Here is a 23,479-nt window from a genome sequence, read left to right on the forward strand (position 1 = left end):
TGTTTTATTTAAGGTAAAAACATTAAAATGCAATCGAGAGTGAAAAGATAACCTACCGCGAACGAGCATTGGTGGTTCAGTGGTAGAATGCTCGCCTGCCACGCGGGAGGCCCGGGTTCGATTCCCGGCCAATGCAGCTCATAATATTTTCCAAGAATTTGATAATAATTCATGGTGTGAAATATGGAAAATGTTCTGTTTTCTATTAAAAATTGCGAGACTTCGTGGCGCAATGGATAGCGCACTGGACTTCTAATCCAGAATACATTTTAAATTCTAATTAATACATCTTTCCCATCAATATCCATATTCATACATATGTTAATAAAACATGATTAAACGCTGCGAACAGGGTACGAACCTGCGCGGGAATATCCCGCTGGATTTCAAGTCCAACGCCTTAATCACTCGGTCATCACAGCTTCTCCGCTAGTAACTTGTGGTTCACAGACTAGGTCTCTTTAGTAATAATTTAAAAAATAAATAAGCATAAATTTGAAAAATACATAAGCAACGGATATTGATTGGAAAGATGTATTAATTAGAATTTGAAATGTATTCTGGATTAGAAGTCTAGTGCGCTATCCATTGCGCCACGAAGTCTCGCAACTTTTAATAGAAAACAGATCATTTTCCATATTTTGTACCATGAATTATTATCAAATTCTTGAAGATATTATGAGCTGCATTGGCCGGGAATCGAACCCGGGCCTCCCGCGTGGCAGGCGAGAATTCTACCACTGAACCACCAATGCTCGTTCGCGGTAGGTTATCTTTTCACTCTCGATTGCATTTTAATGTTTTTACCTTAAATAAAACAAAATTAAACGCTGCGAGCAGGGCTCGAACCTCCGTAAGAATATCCCGCTGGATTTCAAGTCCAACTCCTTAAGCACTCGGCCATCACAGTTACTACGTTAGTAATTTATGGTTCAATGTTCATATGTTTACAAAAAAAAACGCTGCGAGCAGGGTTTCAACCTGCGCGGGAATATCCCATTGGATTTCAAGTCCAACGCCTTATCCACTCGGCCATCACAGCTTCCACTTTAGTAACTTTTGGTATACAGATTTTATCTCTTTAGTAAAATTCAAAAAACACATAAGCAACGGGTATTGACGGGAAAGATGTAATAATTAGAATATAAAATGTATTCGCATAAATGAACACCATCTTCGCCGGGACTCGAACCCGGAACCTCTGGATTAGAAGTCCAGCGCGCTATCCATTGCGCCACGAAGACTCGCAAGGTTTAATCGAATCCCGATCTCCCGCGTGGCAGGCGAGAATTCTAATACTGAACCACCAATGCTCGTCCGCGGTAGGTTATCTTTTAAATCTCGATTGCATTTTAATGTTTTTAACTTAAATAAAACAAATTAAACGCTGCGAGCAGGGCTCGAACCTCCGTGAAAATATCCCGCTGGATTTCAAGTCCAAGGCCTTAACCACTCGGCCATCACAGCTTCCACTTTAGTAACTTTTGGTATACAGATTTTATCTCTTTAGTAAAATTTAAAAAATACATAAGCAACGGATATTGACGGGAAAGATGGATTAATTAGAATTTAAAATGTATTCGCATAAATGAACACCATCTTCGCCGGGACTCGAACCCGGAACCTCTGGATTAGAAGTCCAGCGCGCTAACCATTGCGCCACGAAGACTCGCAAAGTTTAATCGAATCCCGATCTCCCACGTGGCAGGCGAGAAATCTACCAGTGAAACACCAATGCTCGTTGCGCAATAGGTTATCTTTTCACTCTCGATTGCATTTTGATGTTGATATATTAATAAAACAAGATTAAACACTGCGAGCAGGGTTGAACCTGCGCGGGAATATCCCGCTGGATTTCAAGTCCAACGCCCTAATCACTCAGTCATCACAGCTCCTCCGCTAGTAACTTGTGGTTCACAGACTTTGTCTCTTTAGTAATAATTTGAAAAATAGATAGGCATAATTTTAAAAAATACATAAGCAACGGATATTGATGGTAAAGATGTATTAATTAGAATTTAAAATGTATTCTGGATTAGAAGTCCAGTGCGCTATCCATTGCGCCACGAAGTCTCGCAACTTTTAATATAAAACAGATCTTTTTCCATAATTCGTACCAAGAATTATTATCAAATTCTTGAAAATATTATGAGCTGCATTGGCCGGGAATCGAACCCGGGCCTCCCGCGTGACAGGCGAGAATTCTACCACTGAATCACCAATGCTCGTTCGCGGTAGGTTATCTTTTCACTCTCGACTGCATTTTAATGTTTTTACCTTAAATAAAACAAAATTAAACGCTACGAGCAGGGCTCGAACCTCCGTGAGAATATCCCGCTGGATTTCAAGTCCAACGCTTTAAGAACTCGGCCATCACAGTTACTACGTTAGTGATTTGTGGTTCAATGTTCATATGTTTAGAAAATTAAACGCTGCGAGCAGGGTTCGAACGTGCGCGGGAATATCCCATTGGATTTCAAGTCGAACGCCTTAACCACTCGGCCATCACAGCTTCTACTTTAGTAACTTTTGGTATACAGATTTTATCTCTTTAGTAAAATTCAAAAAATACATAAGCAAGGGATTTTTGACGGGAAAGATGTATTAATTAGAATATAAAATGTATTCGCATAAATGAACACCATCTTCGCCGGGACTCGAACCCGGAACCTCTGGATTAGAAGTCCAGCGCGCTATCCATATCCGCCACGAAGACTCGCAAGGTTTAATCGAATCCCGATCTCCCGCGTGGCAGGCGAGAAATCTACCACTGAAACACCAATGCTCGTTGCGCAATAGGTTATCTTTTCACTCTTGATTGCATTTTGATGTTCATATGTTAATAAAACAATATTAAACGCTGCGAGCAGGGTACGAACCTGCGCGGGAATATCCCGCTGGATATCAGGTCCAACGCCTTAATCACTCGGTCATCACAGCTTCTCCGCTAGTAACTTGTGGTTCACAGACTTTGTCTCTTCAGTAATAAATTAAAAAAGAGATAAGCATAAATTTAAAAAATACATAAGCAACGGATATTGATGGGAAAGATGTATTAATTAGAATTTAAAATGTATTCTGGATTAGAAGTCCAGTGCGCTATCCATTGCGCCACGAAGTCTCGCAACTTTTAATAGAAAACAGAACATTTTCCATATTTCGTACCATGAATTATTATCAAATTCTTCAAAATATTATGAGCTGCATTGGCCGGGAATCGAACCCGGGCCTCCCGCGTGGCGGGCGAGAATTCTACCACTGAACCACCAATGCTCGTTCGCGGTAGGTTATCTTTTCACTCTCGATTGCATTTTAATGTTTTTACCTTAAATAAAACAAAATTAAACGCTGCGAGCAGGGCTCGAACCTATGTGAAAATATCCCGCTGGATTTCAAGTCCAACGCCTTGAGCACTCGGCCATCACAGTTACTACGTTAGTAATTTGTGGTTCAATGTTCATATGTTTACAAAATTAAACGCTGCGAGCAGGGTTCGAACCTGCGCGGGAATATCCCATTGGATTTCAAGTCCAACGCCTTAACCACTCGGCCATCACAGCTTCTACTTTAGTAACTTTTGGTATACAGATTTTATCTCTTTAGTAAAATTCAAAAAATACATAAGCAAGGGATTTTTGACGGGAAAGATGTATTAATTAGAATATAAAATGTATTCGCATAAATGAACACCATCTTCGCCGGGACTCGAACCCGGAACCTCTGAATTAGAAGTCCAGCGCGCTAACCACTGCGCCACGAAGACTCGCAAAGTTTAATCAAATCCCGATCTCCCACGTGGCAGGCGAAAAATCTACCAGTGAAACACCAATGCTCGTTGCGCAATAGGTTATCTTTTCACTCTCGATTGCATTTTGATGTTGATATATTAATAAAACAAGATTAAACGCTGCGAGCAGGGTTGAACCTGCGCGGGAATATCCCGCTGGATTTCAAGTCCAACGCCCTAATCACTCAGTCATCACAGCTCCTCCGCTAGTAACTTGTGGTTCACAGACTTTGTCTCTTTAGTAATAATTTGAAAAATAGATAAGCATAATTTTAAAAAATACATAAGCAACGGATATTGATGGTAAAGATGTATTAATTAGAATTTAAAATGTATTCTGGATTAGAAGTCCAGTGCGCTATCCATTGCGCCACGAAGTCTCGCAACTTTTAATAGAAAACAGATCTTTTTCCATAATTCGTACCATGAATTATTATCAAATTCTTGAAAATATTATGAGCTGCATTGGCCGGGAATCGAACCCGGGCCTCCCGCGTGGCAGGCGAGAATTCTACCACTGAATCACCAATGCTCGTTCGCGGTAGGTTATCTTTTCACTCTCGACTGCATTTTAATGTTTTTACCTTAAATAAAACAAAATTAAACGCTACGAGCAGGGCTCGAACCTCCGTGAGAATATCCCGCTGGATTTCAAGTCCAACGCTTTAAGAACTCGGCCATCACAGTTACTACGTTAGAAATTTATGGTTCAATGTTCATATGTTTACAAAATTAAACGCTGCGAGCAGGGTTCGAACCTGCGCGGGAATTTCCCATTGGATTTCAAGTCCAACGCCTTAACCACTCGGCCATCACAGCTTCTACTTTATTAACTTTTGGTATACAGATTTTATCTCTTTGGTAAAATTTAAAAAAATACATAAGCGACGGATATTGATGGGAAAGATGTATTAATTAGAATTTGAAATGTATTCGCTATAAATGAACACCATCTTCGCCGTGACTAGAACCCGGAACCTCTGGATTAAAAGTCCAGCGCGCTCTCCATTGCGCCACGAAGACTCGCAAGGTTTAATCGTATCCCGATATCCCGCGTGGCAGGCGAGAAATCTACCACTGAAACACCAATGCTCGTTGCGCAATAGGTTATCTTTTCACTCACGATTGCATTTTGATGTTCATATGTTAATAAAACATGATTAAACGCTGCGAGCAGGGTACGAACCTGCGCGGGAATATCCCGCTGGATATCAAGTCCAACGCCTTAATCACTCGGTCATCACAGCTTCTCCGCTAGTAACTTGTGGTTCACAGACTTTGTCTCTTTAGTAATAAATTAAAAAATAGATAAGCATAAATTTAAAAAATACATAAGCAACGGATATTGATGGGAAAGATGTATTAATTAGAATTTAAAATGTATTCTGGATTAGAAGTCCAGTGCGCTATCCATTGCGCCACGAAGTCTCGCAACTTTTAATAGAAAACAGAACATTTTCCATATTTCGTACCATGAATTATTATCAAATTCTTGAAAATATTATGAGCTGCATTGGCCGGGAATCGAACCCGGGCCTCCCGCGTGGCAGGCGAGAATTCTACCACTGAACCACCAATGCTCGTTCGCGGTAGGTTATCTTTTCACTCTCGACTGCATTTTAATGTTTTTACCTTAAATAAAACAAATTAAACGCTGCGAGCAGGGCTGGAACCTCTGTGAAAATATCCCGCTGGATTTCAAGTCCAACGCCTTAAGCACTCGGCCATCAAAGTTACTACGTTAGTAACTTATAGTTCAATGTTCATATGTTTACAAAATTAAACGCTGCGAGCAGGGTTTCAACCTGCGCGGGAATATCCCATTGGATTTAAAGCCCAACGCCTTAACCACTCGGCCATCACAGCTTCCACTTTAGTAACTTTTGGTATACAGATTTTATCTCTTTAGTAAAATTTAAAAAATACATAAGCAACGGATTTTGACGGGAAAGATGTATTAATTAGAATTTAAAATGTATTCGCATAAATGAACACCATCTTCGCCGGGACTCGAACCCGGAACCTCTGGATTAGAAGTCCAGCGCGCTAACCATTGCGCCACGAAGACTCGCAAGGTTTAATCGAATCCCGATCTCCCACGTGGCAGGTGAGAAATCTACCAGTGAAACACCAATGCTCGTTGCGCAATAGGTTATCTTTTCACTCTCGATTGCATTTTGATGTTGATATATTAATAAAACAAGATTAAACGCTGCGAGCAGGGTTGAACCTGCGCGGGAATATCCCGCTGGATTTCAAGTCCAACGCCCTAATCACTCAGTCATCACAGCTCCTCCGCTAGTAACTTGTGGTTCACAGACTTTGTCTCTTTAGTAATAATTTGAAAAATAGATAAGCATAATTTTAAAAAATACATAAGCAACGGATATTGATGGGAAAGATGTATTAATTAGAATTTAAAATGTATTCTGGATTAGAAGTCCAGTGCGCTATCCATTGCGCCACGAAGTCTCGCAACTTTTAATATAAAACAGATCTTTTTCCATAATTCGTACCATGAATTATTATCAAATTCATCACAGTTACTACGTTAGTAATTTATGGTTCAATGTTCATATGTTTACAAAATTAAACGCTGCGAGCAGGGTTTCAACCTGCGCGGGAATATCCCATTGGATTTCAAGTCCAACGCCTTAACCACTCGGCCATCACAGCTTCCACTTTAGTAACTTTTGGTATACAGACTTTATCTCTTTAGTAAAATTCAAAAAACACATAAGCAACGGGTATTGACGGGAAAGATGTAATAATTAGAATATAAAATGTATTCGCATAAATGAACACCATCTTCGCCGGGACTCGAACCCGGAACCTCTGGATTAGAAGTCCAGCGTGCTATCCATTGCGCCACGAAGACTCGCAAGGTTAAATCGAATCCCGATCTCCCGCGTGGCAGGCGAGAATTCTACCACTGAACCACCAATGCTCGTCCGCGGTAGGTTATCTTTTAAATCTCGATTGCATTTTAATGTTTTTAACTTAAATAAAACAAATTAAACGCTGCGAGCAGGGCTCGAACCTCCGTGAAAATATCCCGCTGGATTTCAAGTCCAACGCCTTAAGCACTCGGCCATCACAGTTACTACGTTAGTAACTTATGGTTCAATGTTCATATGTTTACAAAATTAAACGCTGCGAGCAGGGTTTCAACCTACGCGGGAATATCCCATTGGATTTCAAGTCCAACGCCTTAACCACTCGGCCATCACAGCTTCCACTTTAGTAACTTTTGGTATACAGATTTTATCTCTTTAGTAAAATTTAAAAAATACATAAGCAACGGTTATTGACGGGAAAGATGTATTAATTAGAATTTAAAATGTATTCGCATAAATGAACACCATCTTCGCCGGGTCTCGAACCCGGAACCTCTGGATTAGAAGTCCAGCGCGCTAACCACTGCGCCACGAAGACTCGCAAAGTTTAATCAAATCCCGACTTTGTCTCTTTAGTAATAATTTGAAAAATAGATAAGCATAATTTTAAAAAATACATAAGCAACGGATATTGATGGTAAAGATGTATTAATTAGAATTTAAAATGTATTCTGGATTAGAAGTCCAGTGCGCTATCCATTGCGCCACGAAGTCTCGCAACTTTTAATAGAAAACAGATCTTTTTCCATAATTCGTACCATGAATTATTATCAAATTCTTGAAAATATTATGAGCTGCATTGGCCGGGAATCGAACCCGGGCCTCCCGCGTGGCAGGCGAGAATTCTACCACTGAACCACCAATGCTCGTCCGCGGTAAGTTATCTTTTAAATCTCGATTGCATTTTAATGTTTTTAACTTAAATAAAACAAATTAAACGCTGCGAGCAGGGCTCGAACCTCCGTGAAAATATCCCGCTGGATTTCAAGTCCAACGCCTTAAGCACTCGGCCATCACAGTTACTACGTTAGTAACTTATGGTTCAATGTTCATATGTTTACAAAATTAAACGCTGCGAGCAGGGTTTCAACCTGCGCGGGAATATCCCATTGGATTTCAAGTCCAACGCCTTAACCACTCGGCCATCACAGCTTCTACTTTATTAACTTTTGGTATACAGATTTTATCTCTTTGGTAAAATTTAAAAAAATACATAAGCGACGGATATTGATGGGAAAGATGTATTAATTAGAATTTGAAATGTATTCGCTATAAATGAACACCATCTTCGCCGTGACAAGAACCCGGAACCTCTGGATTAAAAGTCCAGCGCGCTCTCCATTGCGCCACGAAGACTCGCAAGGTTTAATCGTATCCCGATATCCCGCGTGGCAGACGAGAAATCTACCACTGAAACACCAATGCTCGTTCGCGGTAGGTTATCTTTTCACTCTCGATTGCATTTTGATGTTCATATGTTAATAAAACATGATTAAACGCTGCGAGCAGGGTACGAACCTGCGCGGGAATATCCCGCTGGATTTCAAGTCCAACGCCTTAATCACTCGGTCATCACAGCTTCTCCGCTAGTAACTTGTGGTTCACAGACTTTGTCTCTTTAGTAATAATTTAAAAAATAAATAAGCATAAATTTAAAAAATACATAAGCAACGGATATTGATTGGAAAGATGTATTAATTAGAATTTAAAATGTATTCTGGATTAGAAGTCCAGTGCGCTATCCATTGCGCCACGAAGTCTCGCAACTTTTAATAGAAAACAGATCATTTTCCATATTTTGTACTATGAATTATTATCAAATTCTTTAAAATATTATGAGCAGCATTGGCCGGGAATCGAACCCGGGCCTCCCGCGTGGCAGGCGAGAATTCTACCACTGAACCACCAATGCTCGTTCGCGGTAGGTTATCTTTTCACTCTCGATTGCATTTTAATGTTTTTACCTTAAATAAAACAAAATTAAACGCTGCGAGCAGGGCTCGAACCTCCGTGAGAATATCCCGCTGGATTTCAAGTCCAACGCCTTAAGCACTCGGCCATCACAGTTACTACGTTAGTAATTTATGGTTCAATGTTCATATGTTTACAAAATTAAACGTTGCGAGCAGGGTTTCAACCTGCGCGGGAATATCCCATTGGATTTCAAGTCCAACGCCTTAACCACTCGGCCATCACAGCTTCCACTTTAGTAACTTTTGGTATACAGATTTTATCTCTTTAGTAAAATTCAAAAAACACATAAGCAACGGGTATTGACGGGAAAGATGTAATAATTAGAATATAAAATGTATTCGCATAAATGAACACCATCTTCGCCGGGACTCGAATCCGGAACCTCTGGATTAGAAGTCCAGCGCGCTATCCATTGCGCCACGAAGACTCGCAAGGTTTAATCGAATCCCGATCTCCCGCGTGGCAGGCGAGAATTCTACCACTGAACCACCAATGCTCGTCCGCGGTAAGTTATCTTTTAAATCTCGATTGCATTTTAATGTTTTTAACTTAAATAAAACAAATTAAACGCTGCGAGCAGGGCTCGAACCTCCGTGAAAATATCCCGCTGGATTTCAAGTCCAACGCCTTAACCACTCGGCCATCACAGATTCCACTTTAGTAACTTTTGGTATACAGATTTTATCTCTTTAGTAAAATTTAAAAATACATAAGCAACGGATATTGACGGGAAAGATGTATTAATTAGAATGTAAAATGTATTCGCATAAATGAACACCATCTTCGCCGGGACTCGAACCCATAACCTTTGGATTATAAGTCCAGCGCGCTATCCATTGGGCCACGAAGACTCGCAAGGTTTAATCGAATCCCGATCTCCCACGTGGCAGGCGAGAAATCTACCACTGAAACACCAATGCTCGTTGCGCAATAGGTTATCTTTTCGTTCTAGATTGCATTTTGATGTTCATATGTTAACAAAACAATATTAAACGCTACGAGCAGGGTACGAACCTGCGCGGGAATATCTCGCTGGATATCAAGTCCAACGCCTTAATCACTCGGTCATCACAGCTTCTCCACTAGTAACTTGTGGTTCACAGCCTTTGTCTCTTTAGTAATAATTTAAAAAAGAGATAAGCATAAATTAAAAAAAATAAATAAGCAACGGATATTGATGGGAAAGATGTATTAATTAGAATTTAAAATGTATTCTGGATTAGAAGTCCAGTGCGCTATCCATTGCGCCACGAAGTCTCGCAACTTTTAATAGAAAACAGATCATTTTGCATATTTTGTACCTTGAATTATTATCAAATTCTTGAAAATATTACGAGCTGCATTGGCCGGGAATCGAACCCGGGCCTCCCGCGCGGCAGGCGAGAATTCTACCACTGAACCACCAATGCTCGTTCGCGGTAAGTTATCTTTTCACTCTCGATTGCATTTTAATGTTTTTATCTTAAATAAAACAAAATTAAACGCTGCGAGCAGGGCTCGAACCTCCGTGAGAATATCCCGCTTGATTTCAAGTCCAACGCCTTAAGCACTCGGCCATCACAGTTACTACGTTAGTAATTTATGGTTCAATGTTCATATGTTTACAAAATTAAACGCTGCGAGCAGGGTTTCAACCTGCGCGGGAATATCCCATTGGATTTCAAGTCCAACGCCTTAACCAGTCGGCCATCACAGATTCCACTTTAGTAACTTTTGGTATACAGATTTTATCTCTTTAGTAAAATTCAAAAAATACATAAGCAACGGATATTGACGGGAAAGATGTATTAATTAGAATTTAAAATGTATTCGCATAAATGAACACCATCTTCGCCGGGACTCGAACCCAGAACCTCTGGATTAGAAGTCCAGCGCGCTATCCATTGCGCCACGAAGACTCGCAAGGTTTAATCGAATCCCGATCTCCCACGTGGCAGGCGAGAAATCTACCACTGAAACACCAATGCTCGTTGCGCAATAGGTTATCTTTTCACTCTCGATTGCATTTTGATGTTCATATGTTAATAAAACAAGATTAAACGCTGCGAGCAGGGTACGAACCTGCGCGGGAATATCCCGCTGTATTTCAAGTCCAACGCCTTAATCACTCGGTCATCACAGCTTCTCCGCTAATAACTTGTGGTTCACAGACTTTGTCTCTTTAGTAATAATTTAAAAAAGAGATAAGCATAAATTTAAAAAATACATAAGCAACGGATATTGATGGGGAAGATGTATTAATTAGAATTTAAAATGTATTCTGGATTAGAAGTCCATTGCGCTAACCATTGCGCCACGAAGACTCGCAACTTTTAATAGAAAACAGAACATTTTCCATATTTCGTACCCTGAATTATTATCAAATTCTTGAAAATATTATGAGCTGCATTGGCCGGTAATCGAACCCGGGCCTCCCGGGTGGCAGGCGAGAATTCTACCACTGAACCACCAATGCTCGTTCGCGGTAGGTTATCTTTTCACTCTCGATTGCAATTTAATGTTTTTAACTTGAATAAAACAAAATTAAACGCTGCGAGCAGGGCTCGAACCTCCGTGAAAATATCCCGCTGGATTTCAAGTCCAACGCCTTAAGCACTCGGCCATCACAGTTACTACGTTAGTAATTTGTGGTTCAATGTTTCCTTTGTTTACAAAATTAAACGCTGCGAGCAGGGTTCGAACCTGCGCGGGAATATCCCATTGGATTTCAAGTCCAACGCCTTAACCACTCGGCCATCACAGCTTCTACTTTTGTAACTTTTGGTATACACATTTTATCTCTTTAGTAAAATTCAAAAAATACATAAGCAACGGATATTGACGGGAAAGATGTATTAATTAGAATATAAATGGTAGACGCATAAATGAACACCATCTTCGCCGGGACTCGAACCCGGAACCTCTGGATTAGAAGTCCAGCGCGCTATCCATTGCGCCACGAAGACTCGCAAGGTTCAATCGAATCCCGATCTCCCGCGTGGCAGGCGAGAAATCTACCACTGAAACACCAATGCTCGTTGCGCAATAGGTTATCTTTTCACTCTCGATTGCATTTTGATGTTCATATGTTAATAAAACAAGATTAAACGCTGCCAGCAGGGTACGAACCTGCGCGGGAATATCCCGCTGGATTTCAAGTCCAACGCCTTAATCACTCGGTCCTCACAGCTTCTCCGCTAGTAACTTGTGGTTCACAGACTTTGTCTCTTTAGTAATAATTTAAAAAAGTGATAAGCATAAATTCAAAAAATACATAAGCAACGGATATTGATGGGTAAGATGTATTAATTAAAATTTAAAATGTATTCTGGATTAGAAGACCAGTGCGCTATCCATTGCGCCACGAAGTCTCGCAACTTTTAATAGCAAACAGATCATTTTCCATATTTTGTACCATGAAATATTATCAAATTCTTGAAAAGATTATGAGCTGCATTGGCCTGGAATCGAACCCGGGTCTCCCGCGTGGAAGGCTAGAATTCTACCACTGAACCACCAATGCTCGTTCGCGGTAGGTTATCTTTTCACTCTCGATTGCATTTTAATGTTTTTATCTTAAATAAAACAAAATTAAACGCTGCGAGCAGGGTTCGAACCTGCGCGGGAATATCCCATTGGATTTCAAGTCCAACGCCTTAACCACTCGGTCATCACAGCTTCTACTTTGGTAACTTTTGGTATACAGATTTTATCTCTTTAGTAAAATTCAAAAAATACATAAGCAACGGATATTGACGGGAAAGATGTATTAATTAGAATATAAAATGTATTCGCATAAATGAACACCATCTTCGCCGGGGCTCGAACCCGGAACCTCAGGATTAGAAGTCCAGCACGCTATCCATTGCGCCACGAAGACTCGCAAGGTTTAATCGAATCCCGATCTCCCGCGTGGCAGGCGAGAAATCTACCACTGAAACACCTATGCTCGTTGCGCAATAGGTTATCTTTTCGTTCTAGATTGCATTTTGATGTTCATATGTTAATAAAACAATATTAAACGCTACGAGCAGGGTACGAACCTGCGAGGGAATATCCCGCTGGATATCAAGTCCAACGCCTTAATCACTCGGTCATCACAGCTTCTCCGCTAGTAACTTGTGGTTCACAGACTTTGTCTCTTTATTAATAATTTAAAAAAGAGATAAGCATAAATTTAAAAAGTACATAAGCAACGGATTTTGATGGGAAAGATGTATTAATTAGAATTTAAAATGTATTCTGGATTAGAAGTCCAGTGCGCTATCCATTGCGCCACGAAGTCTCGCAACTTTTAATAGAAAACAGAACATTTTCCATATTTCGTACCATGAATTATTATCAAATTCTTGAAGATATTATGAGCTGCATTGGCCGGGAATCGAACCCGGGCCTCCCGCGTGGCAGGCGAGAATTCTACCACTGAACCACCAATGCTCGTTCGCGGTAGGTTATCTTTTCACTCTCGATTGCATTTTAATGTTTTTAACTTAAATAAAACAAAATTAAACGCTGCGAGCAGGGCTCGAACCTACGTGAAAATATCCCGCTGGATTTCATGTCCCACGCCTTAAGTACTCGGCCATCACAGTTACTACGTTAGTAATTTGTGGTTCAATGTTCATAAAATTAAACGCTGCGAGCAGGGTTCGAACCTGCGCGGGAATATCCCATTGGATTTCAAGTCCAACGCCTTAACCACTCGGCCATCACAGCTTCTACTTTAGTAACTTTTGTTATACAGATTTTATCTCGTTAGTAAAATTCAAAAAATACATAAGCAACGGATATTGACGGGAAATATGTATTAATTAGAATATAAAATGTATTCGCATAAATGAACACCATCTTCGCCAGGACTCGAACCCGGAACCTCTGGATTAGAAGTACAGCGCGCTATCCATTGCGCCACGAAGACTCGCAAGGTTTAATCGAATCCCGATCTCCCGCGTGGCAGGCGAGAAATCTACCACTGAAACACCAATGCTCGTTGTGCAATAGGTTATCTTTTCACTCTCGATTGCATTTTGATGTTCATATGTTAATAAAACAATATTAAATGCTGCGAGCAGGGTACGAACCTGCGCGGGAATATCCCGCTGGATTTCAAGTCCAACGCCCTAATCACTCGGTCATCACAGCTTCTCCGCTAGTAACTTGTGGTTCACAGACTTTGTCTCTTTAGTGATAATTTAAAAAATAGATAGGCATAAAGTTAAAAAATACATAAGCAACGGATATTGATTGGAAAGATGTATTAATTAGAATTTAAAATGTATTCTGGATTAGAAGTCCAGTGCGCTATCCATTGCGCCACGAAGTCTCGCAACCTTTTAATAGAAAACAGACCATTTTCCATATTTTGTACCATGAATTATTATCAAATTCTTGAAAATATTATGAGCTGCATTGGCCGGGAATCGAACCCGGGCCTCCCGCGTGGCAGGCGAGAATTCTACCACTGAACCACCAATGCTCGTTCGCGGTAAGTTATCTTTTCACTCTCGATTGCATTTTAATGTTTTTATCTTAAATAAAACAAAATTAAACGCTGCGAGCAGGGCTCGAACCTCCGTGAGAATATCCCGCTTGATTTCAAGTCCAACGCCTTAAGCACTCGGCCATCACAGTTACTACGTTAGTAATTTATGGTTCAATGTTCATATGTTTACAAAATTAAACGCTGCGAGCAGGGTTTCAACCTGCGCAGGAATATCCCATTGGATTTCAAGTCCAACGCCTTAACCACTCGGCCATTACAGATTCCACTTTAGTAACTTTTGGTATACAGATTTTATCTCTTTAGTAAAATTTAAAAAAATACATAAGCAACGGATATTGACGGTAAAGATGTATTAATTAGAATTTAAAATGTATTCGCATAAATGAACACCACCTTCGCCGGGACTCGAACCCAGAACCTCTGGATTAGAAGTCGAGCGCGCTATCCATTGCGCCACGAAGACTCGCAAGGTTTAATCGAATCCCGATCTCCCACGTGGCAGGCGAGAAATCTACCACTGAAACACCAATGCTCGTTGCGCAATAGGTTATCTTTTCACTCTCGATTGCATTTTAATGTTCATATGTTAATAAAACAAGATTAAACGCTGCGAGCAGGGTACGAACCTGCGCGGGAATATCCCGCTGTATTTCAAGTCCAACGCCTTAATCACTCGGTCATCACAGCTTCTCCGCTAATAACTTGTGGTTCACAGACTTTGTCTCTTTAGTAATAATTTAAAAAAGAGATAAGCATAAATTTAAAAAATACATAAGCAACGGATATTGATGGGAAAGATGTATTAATTAGAATTTAAAATGTATTCTGGATTAGAAGTCCAGTGCGCTAACCATTGCGCCACGAAGACTCGCAACTTTTAATAGAAAACAGAACATTTTCCATTTTTCGTACCCTGAATTAATATCAAATTCTTAAAAATATTACGAGCTGCATTGGCCGGGAATCGAACCCGGGTTGCCCGCGTGGCAGGCGAGAATTCTACCACTGAACCACCAATGCTCGTTCGCGGTAGGTTATCTTTTCACTCTCGATTGCAATTTAATGTTTTTAACTTAAATAAAACAAAATTAAACGCTGCGAGCAGGGCTCGAACCTCCGTGAGAAAATCCCGCTTGATTTCAAGTCCAACGCCTTAAGCACTCGGCCATCACAGTTACTACGTTAGTAATTTGTGGTTCAATGTTTCCTATGTTTACAAAATTAAACGCTGCGAGCAGGGTTCGAACCTGCGCGGGAATATCCCATTGGATTTCAAGTCCAACGCCTTAACCTCTCGGCCATCACAGCTTCTACTTTAGTAACTTTTGTTATACAGATTTTATCTCTTTAGTAAAATTCAAAATATACATAACCAACGGATATTGACGGGAAAGATGTATTAATTAGAATATAAAATGTATTCGCATAAATGAACACCATCTTCGCCGGGGCTCGAACCCGGAACCTCAGGATTAGAAGTCCAGCACGCTATCCATTGCGCCACGAAGACTCGCAAGGTTTAATCGAATCCCGATCTCCCGCGTGGCAGGCGAGAAATCTACCACTGAAACACCTATGCTCGTTGCGCAATAGGTTATCTTTTCGTTCTAGATTGCATTTTGATGTTCATATGTTAATAAAACAATATTAAACGCTACGAGCAGGGTACGAACCTGCGAGGGAATATCCCGCTGGATATCAAGTCCAACGCCTTAATCACTCGGTCATCACAGCTTCTCCGCTAGTAACTTGTGGTTCACAGACTTTGTCTCTTTATTAATAATTTAAAAAAGAGATAAGCATAAATTTAAAAAGTACATAAGCAACGGATTTTGATGGGAAAGATGTATTAATTAGAATTTAAAATGTATTCTGGATTAGAAGTCCAGTGCGCTATCCATTGCGCCACGAAGTCTCGCAACCTTTTAATAGAAAACAGACCATTTTCCATATTTTGTACCATGAATTATTATCAAATTCTTGAAAATATTATGAGCTGCATTGGCCGGGAATCGAACCCGGGCCTCCCGCGTGGCAGGCGAGAATTCTACCACTGAACCACCAATGCTCGTTCGCGGTAAGTTATCTTTTCACTCTCGATTGCATTTTAATGTTTTTATCTTAAATAAAACAAAATTAAACGCTGCGAGCAGGGCTCGAACCTCCGTGAGAATATCCCGCTTGATTTCAAGTCCAACGCCTTAAGCACTCGGCCATCACAGTTACTACGTTAGTAATTTATGGTTCAATGTTCATATGTTTACAAAATTAAACGCTGCGAGCAGGGTTTCAACCTGCGCAGGAATATCCCATTGGATTTCAAGTCCAACGCCTTAACCACTCGGCCATTACAGATTCCACTTTAGTAACTTTTGGTATACAGATTTTATCTCTTTAGTAAAATTTAAAAAAATACATAAGCAACGGATATTGACGGTAAAGATGTATTAATTAGAATTTAAAATGTATTCGCATAAATGAACACCACCTTCGCCGGGACTCGAACCCAGAACCTCTGGATTAGAAGTCGAGCGCGCTATCCATTGCGCCACGAAGACTCGCAAGGTTTAATCGAATCCCGATCTCCCACGTGGCAGGCGAGAAATCTACCACTGAAACACCAATGCTCGTTGCGCAATAGGTTATCTTTTCACTCTCGATTGCATTTTAATGTTCATATGTTAATAAAACAAGATTAAACGCTGCGAGCAGGGTACGAACCTGCGCGGGAATATCCCGCTGTATTTCAAGTCCAACGCCTTAATCACTCGGTCATCACAGCTTCTCCGCTAATAACTTGTGGTTCACAGACTTTGTCTCTTTAGTAATAATTTAAAAAAGAGACAAGCATAAATTTAAAAAGTACATAAGCAACGGATTTTGATGGGAAAGATGTATTAATTAGAATTTAAAATGTATTCTGGATTAGAAGTCCAGTGCGCTATCCATTGCGCCACGAAGTCTCGCAACTTTTAATAGAAAACAGAACATTTTCCATATTTCGTACCATGAATTATTAACAAATTCTTGAAGATATTATGAGCTGCATTGGCCGGGAATCGAACCCGGGCCTCCCGCGTGGCAGGCGAGAATTCTACCACTGAACCACCAATGCTCGTTCGCGGTAGGTTATCTTTTCACTCTCGATTGCATTTTAATGTTTTTAACTTAAATAAAACAAAATTAAACGCTGCGAGCAGGGCTCGAACCTACGTGAAAATATCCCGCTGGATTTCATGTCCCACGCCTTAAGTACTCGGCCATCACAGTTACTACGTTAGTAATTTGTGGTTCAATGTTCATAAAATTAAACGCTGCGAGCAGGGTTCGAACCTGCGCGGGAATATCCCATTGGATTTCAAGTCCAACGCCTTAACCACTCGGCCATCACAGCTTCTACTTTAGTAACTTTTGTTATACAGATTTTATCTCGTTAGTAAAATTCAAAAAATACATAAGCAACGGATATTGACGGGAAATATGTATTAATTAGAATATAAAATGTATTCGCATAAATGAACACCATCTTCGCCAGGACTCGAACCCGGAACCTCTGGATTAGAAGTACAGCGCGCTATCCATTGCGCCACGAAGACTCGCAAGGTTTAATCGAATCCCGATCTCCCGCGTGGCAGGCGAGAAATCTACCACTGAAACACCAATGCTCGTTGTGCAATAGGTTATCTTTTCACTCTCGATTGCATTTTGATGTTCATATGTTAATAAAACAATATTAAATGCTGCGAGCAGGGTACGAACCTGCGCGGGAATATCCCGCTGGATTTCAAGTCCAACGCCCTAATCACTCGGTCATCACAGCTTCTCCGCTAGTAACTTGTGGTTCACAGACTTTGTCTCTTTAGTGATAATTTAAAAAATAGATAGGCATAAAGTTAAAAAATACATAAGCAACGGATATTGATTGGAAAGATGTATTAATTAGAATTTAAAATGTATTCTGGATTAGAAGTCCAGTGCGCTATCCATTGCGCCACGAAGTCTCGCAACCTTTTAATAGAAAACAGACCATTTTCCATATTTTGTACCATGAATTATTATCAAATTCTTGAAAATATTATGAGCTGCATTGGCCGGGAATCGAACCCGGGCCTCCCGCGTGGCAGGCGAGAATTCTACCACTGAACCACCAATGCTCGTTCGCGGTAAGTTATCTTTTCACTCTCGATTGCATTTTAATGTTTTTATCTTAAATAAAACAAAATTAAACGCTGCGAGCAGGGCTCGAACCTCCGTGAGAATATCCCGCTTGATTTCAAGTCCAACGCCTTAAGCACTCGGCCATCACAGTTACTACGTTAGTAATTTATGGTTCAATGTTCATATGTTTACAAAATTAAACGCTGCGAGCAGGGTTTCAACCTGCGCAGGAATATCCCATTGGATTTCAAGTCCAACGCCTTAACCACTCGGCCATTACAGATTCCACTTTAGTAACTTTTGGTATACAGATTTTATCTCTTTAGTAAAATTTAAAAAAATACATAAGCAACGGATATTGACGGTAAAGATGTATTAATTAGAATTTAAAATGTATTCGCATAAATGAACACCACCTTCGCCGGGACTCGAACCCAGAACCTCTGGATTAGAAGTCGAGCGCGCTATCCATTGCGCCACGAAGACTCGCAAGGTTTAATCGAATCCCGATCTCCCACGTGGCAGGCGAGAAATCTACCACTGAAACACCAATGCTCGTTGCGCAATAGGTTATCTTTTCACTCTCGATTGCATTTTAATGTTCATATGTTAATAAAACAAGATTAAACGCTGCGAGCAGGGTACGAACCTGCGCGGGAATATCCCGCTGTATTTCAAGTCCAACGCCTTAATCACTCGGTCATCACAGCTTCTCCGCTAATAACTTGTGGTTCACAGACTTTGTCTCTTTAGTAATAATTTAAAAAAGAGATAAGCATAAATTTAAAAAATACATAAGCAACGGATATTGATGGGAAAGATGTATTAATTAGAATTTAAAATGTATTCTGGATTAGAAGTCCAGTGCGCTAACCATTGCGCCACGAAGACTCGCAACTTTTAATAGAAAACAGAACATTTTCCATTTTTCGTACCCTGAATTAATATCAAATTCTTAAAAATATTACGAGCTGCATTGGCCGGGAATCGAACCCGGGTTGCCCGCGTGGCAGGCGAGAATTCTACCACTGAACCACCAATGCTCGTTCGCGGTAGGTTATCTTTTCACTCTCGATTGCAATTTAATGTTTTTAACTTAAACAAAACAAAATTAAACGCTGCGAGCAGGGCTCGAACCTCCGTGAGAAAATCCCGCTTGATTTCAAGTCCAACGCCCTAAGCACTCGGCCATCACAGTTACTACGTTAGTAATTTGTGGTTCAATGTTTCCTATGTTTACAAAATTAAACGCTGCGAGCAGGGTTCGAACCTGCGCGGGAATATCCCATTGGATTTCAAGTCCAACGCCTTAACCTCTCGGCCATCACAGCTTCTACTTTAGTAACTTTTGTTATACAGATTTTATCTCTTTAGTAAAATTCAAAATATACATAACCAACGGATATTGACGGGAAAGATGTATTAATTAGAATATAAAATGTATTCGCATAAATGAACACCATCTTCGCCGGGGCTCGAACCCGGAACCTCAGGATTAGAAGTCCAGCACGCTATCCATTGCGCCACGAAGACTCGCAAGGTTTAATCGAATCCCGATCTCCCGCGTGGCAGGCGAGAAATCTACCACTGAAACACCTATGCTCGTTGCGCAATAGGTTATCTTTTCGTTCTAGATTGCATTTTGATGTTCATATGTTAATAAAACAATATTAAACGCTACGAGCAGGGTACGAACCTGCGAGGGAATATCCCGCTGGATATCAAGTCCAACGCCTTAATCACTCGGTCATCACAGCTTCTCCGCTAGTAACTTGTGGTTCACAGACTTTGTCTCTTTATTAATAATTTAAAAAAGAGATAAGCATAAATTTAAAAAGTACATAAGCAACGGATTTTGATGGGAAAGATGTATTAATTAGAATTTAAAATGTATTCTGGATTAGAAGTCCAGTGCGCTATCCATTGCGCCACGAAGTCTCGCAACCTTTTAATAGAAAACAGACCATTTTCCATATTTTGTACCATGAATTATTATCAAATTCTTGAAAATATTATGAGCTGCATTGGCCGGGAATCGAACCCGGGCCTCCCGCGTGGCAGGCGAGAATTCTACCACTGAACCACCAATGCTCGTTCGCGGTAAGTTATCTTTTCACTCTCGATTGCATTTTAATGTTTTTATCTTAAATAAAACAAAATTAAACGCTGCGAGCAGGGCTCGAACCTCCGTGAGAATATCCCGCTTGATTTCAAGTCCAACGCCTTAAGCACTCGGCCATCACAGTTACTACGTTAGTAATTTATGGTTCAATGTTCATATGTTTACAAAATTAAACGCTGCGAGCAGGGTTTCAACCTGCGCAGGAATATCCCATTGGATTTCAAGTCCAACGCCTTAACCACTCGGCCATTACAGATTCCACTTTAGTAACTTTTGGTATACAGATTTTATCTCTTTAGTAAAATTTAAAAAAATACATAAGCAACGGATATTGACGGTAAAGATGTATTAATTAGAATTTAAAATGTATTCGCATAAATGAACACCACCTTCCCCGGGACTCGAACCCAGAACCTCTGGATTAGAAGTCGAGCGCGCTATCCATTGCGCCACGAAGACTCGCAAGGTTTAATCGAATCCCGATCTCCCACGTGGCAGGCGAGAAATCTACCACTGAAACACCAATGCTCGTTGCGCAATAGGTTATCTTTTCACTCTCGATTGCATTTTAATGTTCATATGTTAATAAAACAAGATTAAACGCTGCGAGCAGGGTACGAACCTGCGCGGGAATATCCCGCTGTATTTCAAGTCCAACGCCTTAATCACTCGGTCATCACAGCTTCTCCGCTAATAACTTGTGGTTCACAGACTTTGTCTCTTTAGTAATAATTTAAAAAAGAGATAAGCATAAATTTAAAAAATACATAAGCAACGGATATTGATGGGAAAGATGTATTAATTAGAATTTAAAATGTATTCTGGATTAGAAGTCCAGTGCGCTAACCATTGCGCCACGAAGACTCGCAACTTTTAAAAGAAAACAGAACATTTTCCATTTTTCGTACCCTGAATTAATATCAAATTCTTAAAAATATTATGAGCTGCATTGGCCGGGAATCGAACCCGGGTTGCCCGCGTGGCAGGCGAGAATTCTACCACTGAACCACCAATGCTCGTTCGCGGTAGGTTATCTTTTCACTCTCGATTGCAATTTAATGTTTTTAACTTAAATAAAACAAAATTAAACGCTGCGAGCAGGGCTCGAACCTCCGTGAGAAAATCCCGCTTGATTTCAAGTCCAACGCCTTAAGCACTCGGCCATCACAGTTACTACGTTAGTAATTTGTGGTTCAATGTTTCCTATGTTTACAAAATTAAACGCTGCGAGCAGGGTTCGAACCTGCGCGGGAATATCCCATTGGATTTCAAGTCCAACGCCTTAACCTCTCGGCCATCACAGCTTCTACTTTAGTAACTTTTGTTATACAGATTTTATCTCTTTAGTAAAATTCAAAATATACATAACCAACGGATATTGACGGGAAAGATGTATTAATTAGAATATAAAATGTAGTCGCATAAATGAACACCATCTTCGCCGGGACTCGAACCCGGAACCTCTGGATTAGAAGTCCAGCGCGCTATCCATTGCGCCACGAAGACTCGCAAGGTTTAATCGAATCCCGATCTCCCGCGTGGCAGGCGAGAAATCTACCACTGAAACACCAATGCTCGTTGCGCAATAGGTTATCTTTTCACTCTCGATTGCATTTTGATGTTCATATGTTAATAAAACAATATTAAACGCTGCGAGCAGGGTACGAACCTGCGCGGAATATCCCGCTGGATTTCAAGTCCAACGCCTTAATCACTCGGTCATCACAGCTTCACCGCTAGTAACTTGTGGTTCACAGACTTTGTCTCTTTAGTAATAATTTAAAAAAGAAATAAGCATAAATTTAAAAAATACATAAGCAACGGATATTGATGGGAAAAATGTATTAATTAGAATTTAAAATGTATTCTGGATAGAAGACCAGTGCGCTATCGATTGCGCCACGAAGTCTCGCAACTTTTAATAGAAAACAGATCATTTTCCATATTTTGTACCATGAAATATTATCAAATTCTTGAAAATATTATGAGCTGCATTGGCCGGGAATCAAACCCAGGCCTCCCGCGTGGCAGGCGAGAATTCTACCACTGAACCACCAACGCTCGTTCGCGGTAGGTTATCTTTTCACTCTCGATTGCATTTTAATGTTTTTATCTTAAATAAAACAAAATTAAACGCTGCGAGCAGGGCTCGAACCTCCGTGAGAATATCCCGCTGGATTTCAAGTCCAACGCCTTAAGCACTCGGCCATCAAAGTTACTACGTTAGTAATTTGTGGTTCAATGTTCATATGTTTACAAAATTAAACGCTGCGAGCAGGGTTCGAACCTGCGCGGGAATATCTCATTGGATTTCAAGTCCAACGCCTTAACCACTCGGGCATCACAGCTTCTACTTTAGTAGCTTTTGGTATACAGATTTTATCTCTTTAGTAAAATTCAAAAAATACATAAGCAACGGATATTGACGGGAAAGATGTATTAATGAGAATATAAAATGTATTCGCATAAATGAACACCATCTTCGCCGGGACTCGAACCCGGAACCTCTGAATTAGAAGTCCAGCGCGCTATCCATTGCGCCACGAAGACTCGCAAGGTTTAATCGAATCCCGATCTCCCGCGTGGCAGGCGAGAAATCTACCACTGAAACACCTATGCTCGTTGCGCAATAGGTTATCTTTTCGTTCTAGATTGCATTTTGATGTTCATATGTTAATAAAACAATATTAAACGCTACGAGCAGGGTACGAACCTGCGAGGGAATATCCCGCTGGATATCAAGTCCAACGCCTTAATCACTCGGTCATCACAGCTTCTCCGCTAGTAACTTGTGGTTCACAGACTTTGTCTCTTTATTAATAATTTAAAAAAGAGATAAGCATAAATTTAAAAAGTACATAAGCAACGGATTTTGATGGGAAAGATGTATTAATTAGAATTTAAAATGTATTCTGGATTAGAAGTCCAGTGCGCTATCCATTGCGCCACGAAGTCTCGCAACTTTTAATAGAAAACAGAACATTTTCCATATTTCGTACCATGAATTATTATCAAATTCTTGAAGATATTATGAGCTGCATTGGCCGGGAATCAAACCC

The 23,479-nt window shown here is 40.4% G+C and overlaps 38 non-coding genes across 38 annotated transcripts; 1 reads left to right on the forward strand and 37 right to left on the reverse strand.

Annotated features, from left to right (window-relative positions):
* The first annotated feature begins 65 nt into the window (after positions 1-65).
* Positions 66-136, forward strand: Trnag-gcc (transfer RNA glycine (anticodon GCC)). The gene has a single exon. It is a non-coding gene; the product is annotated as a tRNA-Gly (tRNA).
* Positions 137-684: 548 nt separating this feature from the next.
* On the reverse strand, positions 685-755 carry Trnag-gcc (transfer RNA glycine (anticodon GCC)). Its single transcript has one exon. It is a non-coding gene; the product is annotated as a tRNA-Gly (tRNA).
* A 416-nt stretch (positions 756-1,171) lies between these two features.
* On the reverse strand, positions 1,172-1,244 carry Trnar-ucu (transfer RNA arginine (anticodon UCU)). The gene has a single exon. It is a non-coding gene; the product is annotated as a tRNA-Arg (tRNA).
* A 352-nt stretch (positions 1,245-1,596) lies between these two features.
* Positions 1,597-1,669, reverse strand: Trnar-ucu (transfer RNA arginine (anticodon UCU)). The gene has a single exon. It is a non-coding gene; the product is annotated as a tRNA-Arg (tRNA).
* A 485-nt stretch (positions 1,670-2,154) lies between these two features.
* On the reverse strand, positions 2,155-2,225 carry Trnad-guc (transfer RNA aspartic acid (anticodon GUC)). Its single transcript has one exon. It is a non-coding gene; the product is annotated as a tRNA-Asp (tRNA).
* A 977-nt stretch (positions 2,226-3,202) lies between these two features.
* Trnag-gcc (transfer RNA glycine (anticodon GCC)) lies at positions 3,203-3,273 on the reverse strand. Its single transcript has one exon. It is a non-coding gene; the product is annotated as a tRNA-Gly (tRNA).
* Positions 3,274-3,478: 205 nt separating this feature from the next.
* Trnas-uga (transfer RNA serine (anticodon UGA)) lies at positions 3,479-3,560 on the reverse strand. The gene has a single exon. It is a non-coding gene; the product is annotated as a tRNA-Ser (tRNA).
* A 130-nt stretch (positions 3,561-3,690) lies between these two features.
* Trnar-ucu (transfer RNA arginine (anticodon UCU)) lies at positions 3,691-3,763 on the reverse strand. The gene has a single exon. It is a non-coding gene; the product is annotated as a tRNA-Arg (tRNA).
* Positions 3,764-4,248: 485 nt separating this feature from the next.
* Positions 4,249-4,319, reverse strand: Trnag-gcc (transfer RNA glycine (anticodon GCC)). Its single transcript has one exon. It is a non-coding gene; the product is annotated as a tRNA-Gly (tRNA).
* A 205-nt stretch (positions 4,320-4,524) lies between these two features.
* Positions 4,525-4,606, reverse strand: Trnas-uga (transfer RNA serine (anticodon UGA)). The gene has a single exon. It is a non-coding gene; the product is annotated as a tRNA-Ser (tRNA).
* A 690-nt stretch (positions 4,607-5,296) lies between these two features.
* Positions 5,297-5,367, reverse strand: Trnag-gcc (transfer RNA glycine (anticodon GCC)). The gene has a single exon. It is a non-coding gene; the product is annotated as a tRNA-Gly (tRNA).
* Positions 5,368-5,782: 415 nt separating this feature from the next.
* Trnar-ucu (transfer RNA arginine (anticodon UCU)) lies at positions 5,783-5,855 on the reverse strand. Its single transcript has one exon. It is a non-coding gene; the product is annotated as a tRNA-Arg (tRNA).
* A 737-nt stretch (positions 5,856-6,592) lies between these two features.
* Trnar-ucu (transfer RNA arginine (anticodon UCU)) lies at positions 6,593-6,665 on the reverse strand. The gene has a single exon. It is a non-coding gene; the product is annotated as a tRNA-Arg (tRNA).
* Positions 6,666-7,149: 484 nt separating this feature from the next.
* Positions 7,150-7,222, reverse strand: Trnar-ucu (transfer RNA arginine (anticodon UCU)). The gene has a single exon. It is a non-coding gene; the product is annotated as a tRNA-Arg (tRNA).
* Positions 7,223-7,479: 257 nt separating this feature from the next.
* Positions 7,480-7,550, reverse strand: Trnag-gcc (transfer RNA glycine (anticodon GCC)). The gene has a single exon. It is a non-coding gene; the product is annotated as a tRNA-Gly (tRNA).
* A 975-nt stretch (positions 7,551-8,525) lies between these two features.
* Trnag-gcc (transfer RNA glycine (anticodon GCC)) lies at positions 8,526-8,596 on the reverse strand. The gene has a single exon. It is a non-coding gene; the product is annotated as a tRNA-Gly (tRNA).
* Positions 8,597-9,012: 416 nt separating this feature from the next.
* Trnar-ucu (transfer RNA arginine (anticodon UCU)) lies at positions 9,013-9,085 on the reverse strand. The gene has a single exon. It is a non-coding gene; the product is annotated as a tRNA-Arg (tRNA).
* Positions 9,086-9,996: 911 nt separating this feature from the next.
* On the reverse strand, positions 9,997-10,067 carry Trnag-gcc (transfer RNA glycine (anticodon GCC)). Its single transcript has one exon. It is a non-coding gene; the product is annotated as a tRNA-Gly (tRNA).
* A 416-nt stretch (positions 10,068-10,483) lies between these two features.
* Positions 10,484-10,556, reverse strand: Trnar-ucu (transfer RNA arginine (anticodon UCU)). Its single transcript has one exon. It is a non-coding gene; the product is annotated as a tRNA-Arg (tRNA).
* A 763-nt stretch (positions 10,557-11,319) lies between these two features.
* Positions 11,320-11,401, reverse strand: Trnas-uga (transfer RNA serine (anticodon UGA)). Its single transcript has one exon. It is a non-coding gene; the product is annotated as a tRNA-Ser (tRNA).
* Positions 11,402-11,530: 129 nt separating this feature from the next.
* On the reverse strand, positions 11,531-11,603 carry Trnar-ucu (transfer RNA arginine (anticodon UCU)). The gene has a single exon. It is a non-coding gene; the product is annotated as a tRNA-Arg (tRNA).
* Positions 11,604-12,233: 630 nt separating this feature from the next.
* Positions 12,234-12,315, reverse strand: Trnas-uga (transfer RNA serine (anticodon UGA)). Its single transcript has one exon. It is a non-coding gene; the product is annotated as a tRNA-Ser (tRNA).
* A 129-nt stretch (positions 12,316-12,444) lies between these two features.
* Trnar-ucu (transfer RNA arginine (anticodon UCU)) lies at positions 12,445-12,517 on the reverse strand. The gene has a single exon. It is a non-coding gene; the product is annotated as a tRNA-Arg (tRNA).
* Positions 12,518-13,003: 486 nt separating this feature from the next.
* Trnag-gcc (transfer RNA glycine (anticodon GCC)) lies at positions 13,004-13,074 on the reverse strand. The gene has a single exon. It is a non-coding gene; the product is annotated as a tRNA-Gly (tRNA).
* A 197-nt stretch (positions 13,075-13,271) lies between these two features.
* Positions 13,272-13,353, reverse strand: Trnas-uga (transfer RNA serine (anticodon UGA)). Its single transcript has one exon. It is a non-coding gene; the product is annotated as a tRNA-Ser (tRNA).
* Positions 13,354-14,042: 689 nt separating this feature from the next.
* Trnag-gcc (transfer RNA glycine (anticodon GCC)) lies at positions 14,043-14,113 on the reverse strand. Its single transcript has one exon. It is a non-coding gene; the product is annotated as a tRNA-Gly (tRNA).
* A 1,253-nt stretch (positions 14,114-15,366) lies between these two features.
* Trnas-uga (transfer RNA serine (anticodon UGA)) lies at positions 15,367-15,448 on the reverse strand. The gene has a single exon. It is a non-coding gene; the product is annotated as a tRNA-Ser (tRNA).
* A 129-nt stretch (positions 15,449-15,577) lies between these two features.
* On the reverse strand, positions 15,578-15,650 carry Trnar-ucu (transfer RNA arginine (anticodon UCU)). The gene has a single exon. It is a non-coding gene; the product is annotated as a tRNA-Arg (tRNA).
* Positions 15,651-16,137: 487 nt separating this feature from the next.
* Positions 16,138-16,208, reverse strand: Trnag-gcc (transfer RNA glycine (anticodon GCC)). The gene has a single exon. It is a non-coding gene; the product is annotated as a tRNA-Gly (tRNA).
* A 976-nt stretch (positions 16,209-17,184) lies between these two features.
* Positions 17,185-17,255, reverse strand: Trnag-gcc (transfer RNA glycine (anticodon GCC)). The gene has a single exon. It is a non-coding gene; the product is annotated as a tRNA-Gly (tRNA).
* A 197-nt stretch (positions 17,256-17,452) lies between these two features.
* Positions 17,453-17,534, reverse strand: Trnas-uga (transfer RNA serine (anticodon UGA)). Its single transcript has one exon. It is a non-coding gene; the product is annotated as a tRNA-Ser (tRNA).
* Positions 17,535-18,223: 689 nt separating this feature from the next.
* On the reverse strand, positions 18,224-18,294 carry Trnag-gcc (transfer RNA glycine (anticodon GCC)). The gene has a single exon. It is a non-coding gene; the product is annotated as a tRNA-Gly (tRNA).
* Positions 18,295-19,547: 1,253 nt separating this feature from the next.
* Positions 19,548-19,629, reverse strand: Trnas-uga (transfer RNA serine (anticodon UGA)). Its single transcript has one exon. It is a non-coding gene; the product is annotated as a tRNA-Ser (tRNA).
* A 129-nt stretch (positions 19,630-19,758) lies between these two features.
* On the reverse strand, positions 19,759-19,831 carry Trnar-ucu (transfer RNA arginine (anticodon UCU)). The gene has a single exon. It is a non-coding gene; the product is annotated as a tRNA-Arg (tRNA).
* Positions 19,832-20,318: 487 nt separating this feature from the next.
* Trnag-gcc (transfer RNA glycine (anticodon GCC)) lies at positions 20,319-20,389 on the reverse strand. The gene has a single exon. It is a non-coding gene; the product is annotated as a tRNA-Gly (tRNA).
* Positions 20,390-21,642: 1,253 nt separating this feature from the next.
* Trnas-uga (transfer RNA serine (anticodon UGA)) lies at positions 21,643-21,724 on the reverse strand. Its single transcript has one exon. It is a non-coding gene; the product is annotated as a tRNA-Ser (tRNA).
* Positions 21,725-21,853: 129 nt separating this feature from the next.
* On the reverse strand, positions 21,854-21,926 carry Trnar-ucu (transfer RNA arginine (anticodon UCU)). The gene has a single exon. It is a non-coding gene; the product is annotated as a tRNA-Arg (tRNA).
* A 971-nt stretch (positions 21,927-22,897) lies between these two features.
* Trnar-ucu (transfer RNA arginine (anticodon UCU)) lies at positions 22,898-22,970 on the reverse strand. Its single transcript has one exon. It is a non-coding gene; the product is annotated as a tRNA-Arg (tRNA).
* Between the last annotated feature and the right edge of the window lie 509 nt (positions 22,971-23,479).

This window comes from Styela clava, chromosome 3 (genome assembly GCF_964204865.1).
Source record: "Styela clava chromosome 3, kaStyClav1.hap1.2, whole genome shotgun sequence".
Taxonomy (NCBI): Eukaryota; Metazoa; Chordata; class Ascidiacea; order Stolidobranchia; family Styelidae; genus Styela; species Styela clava.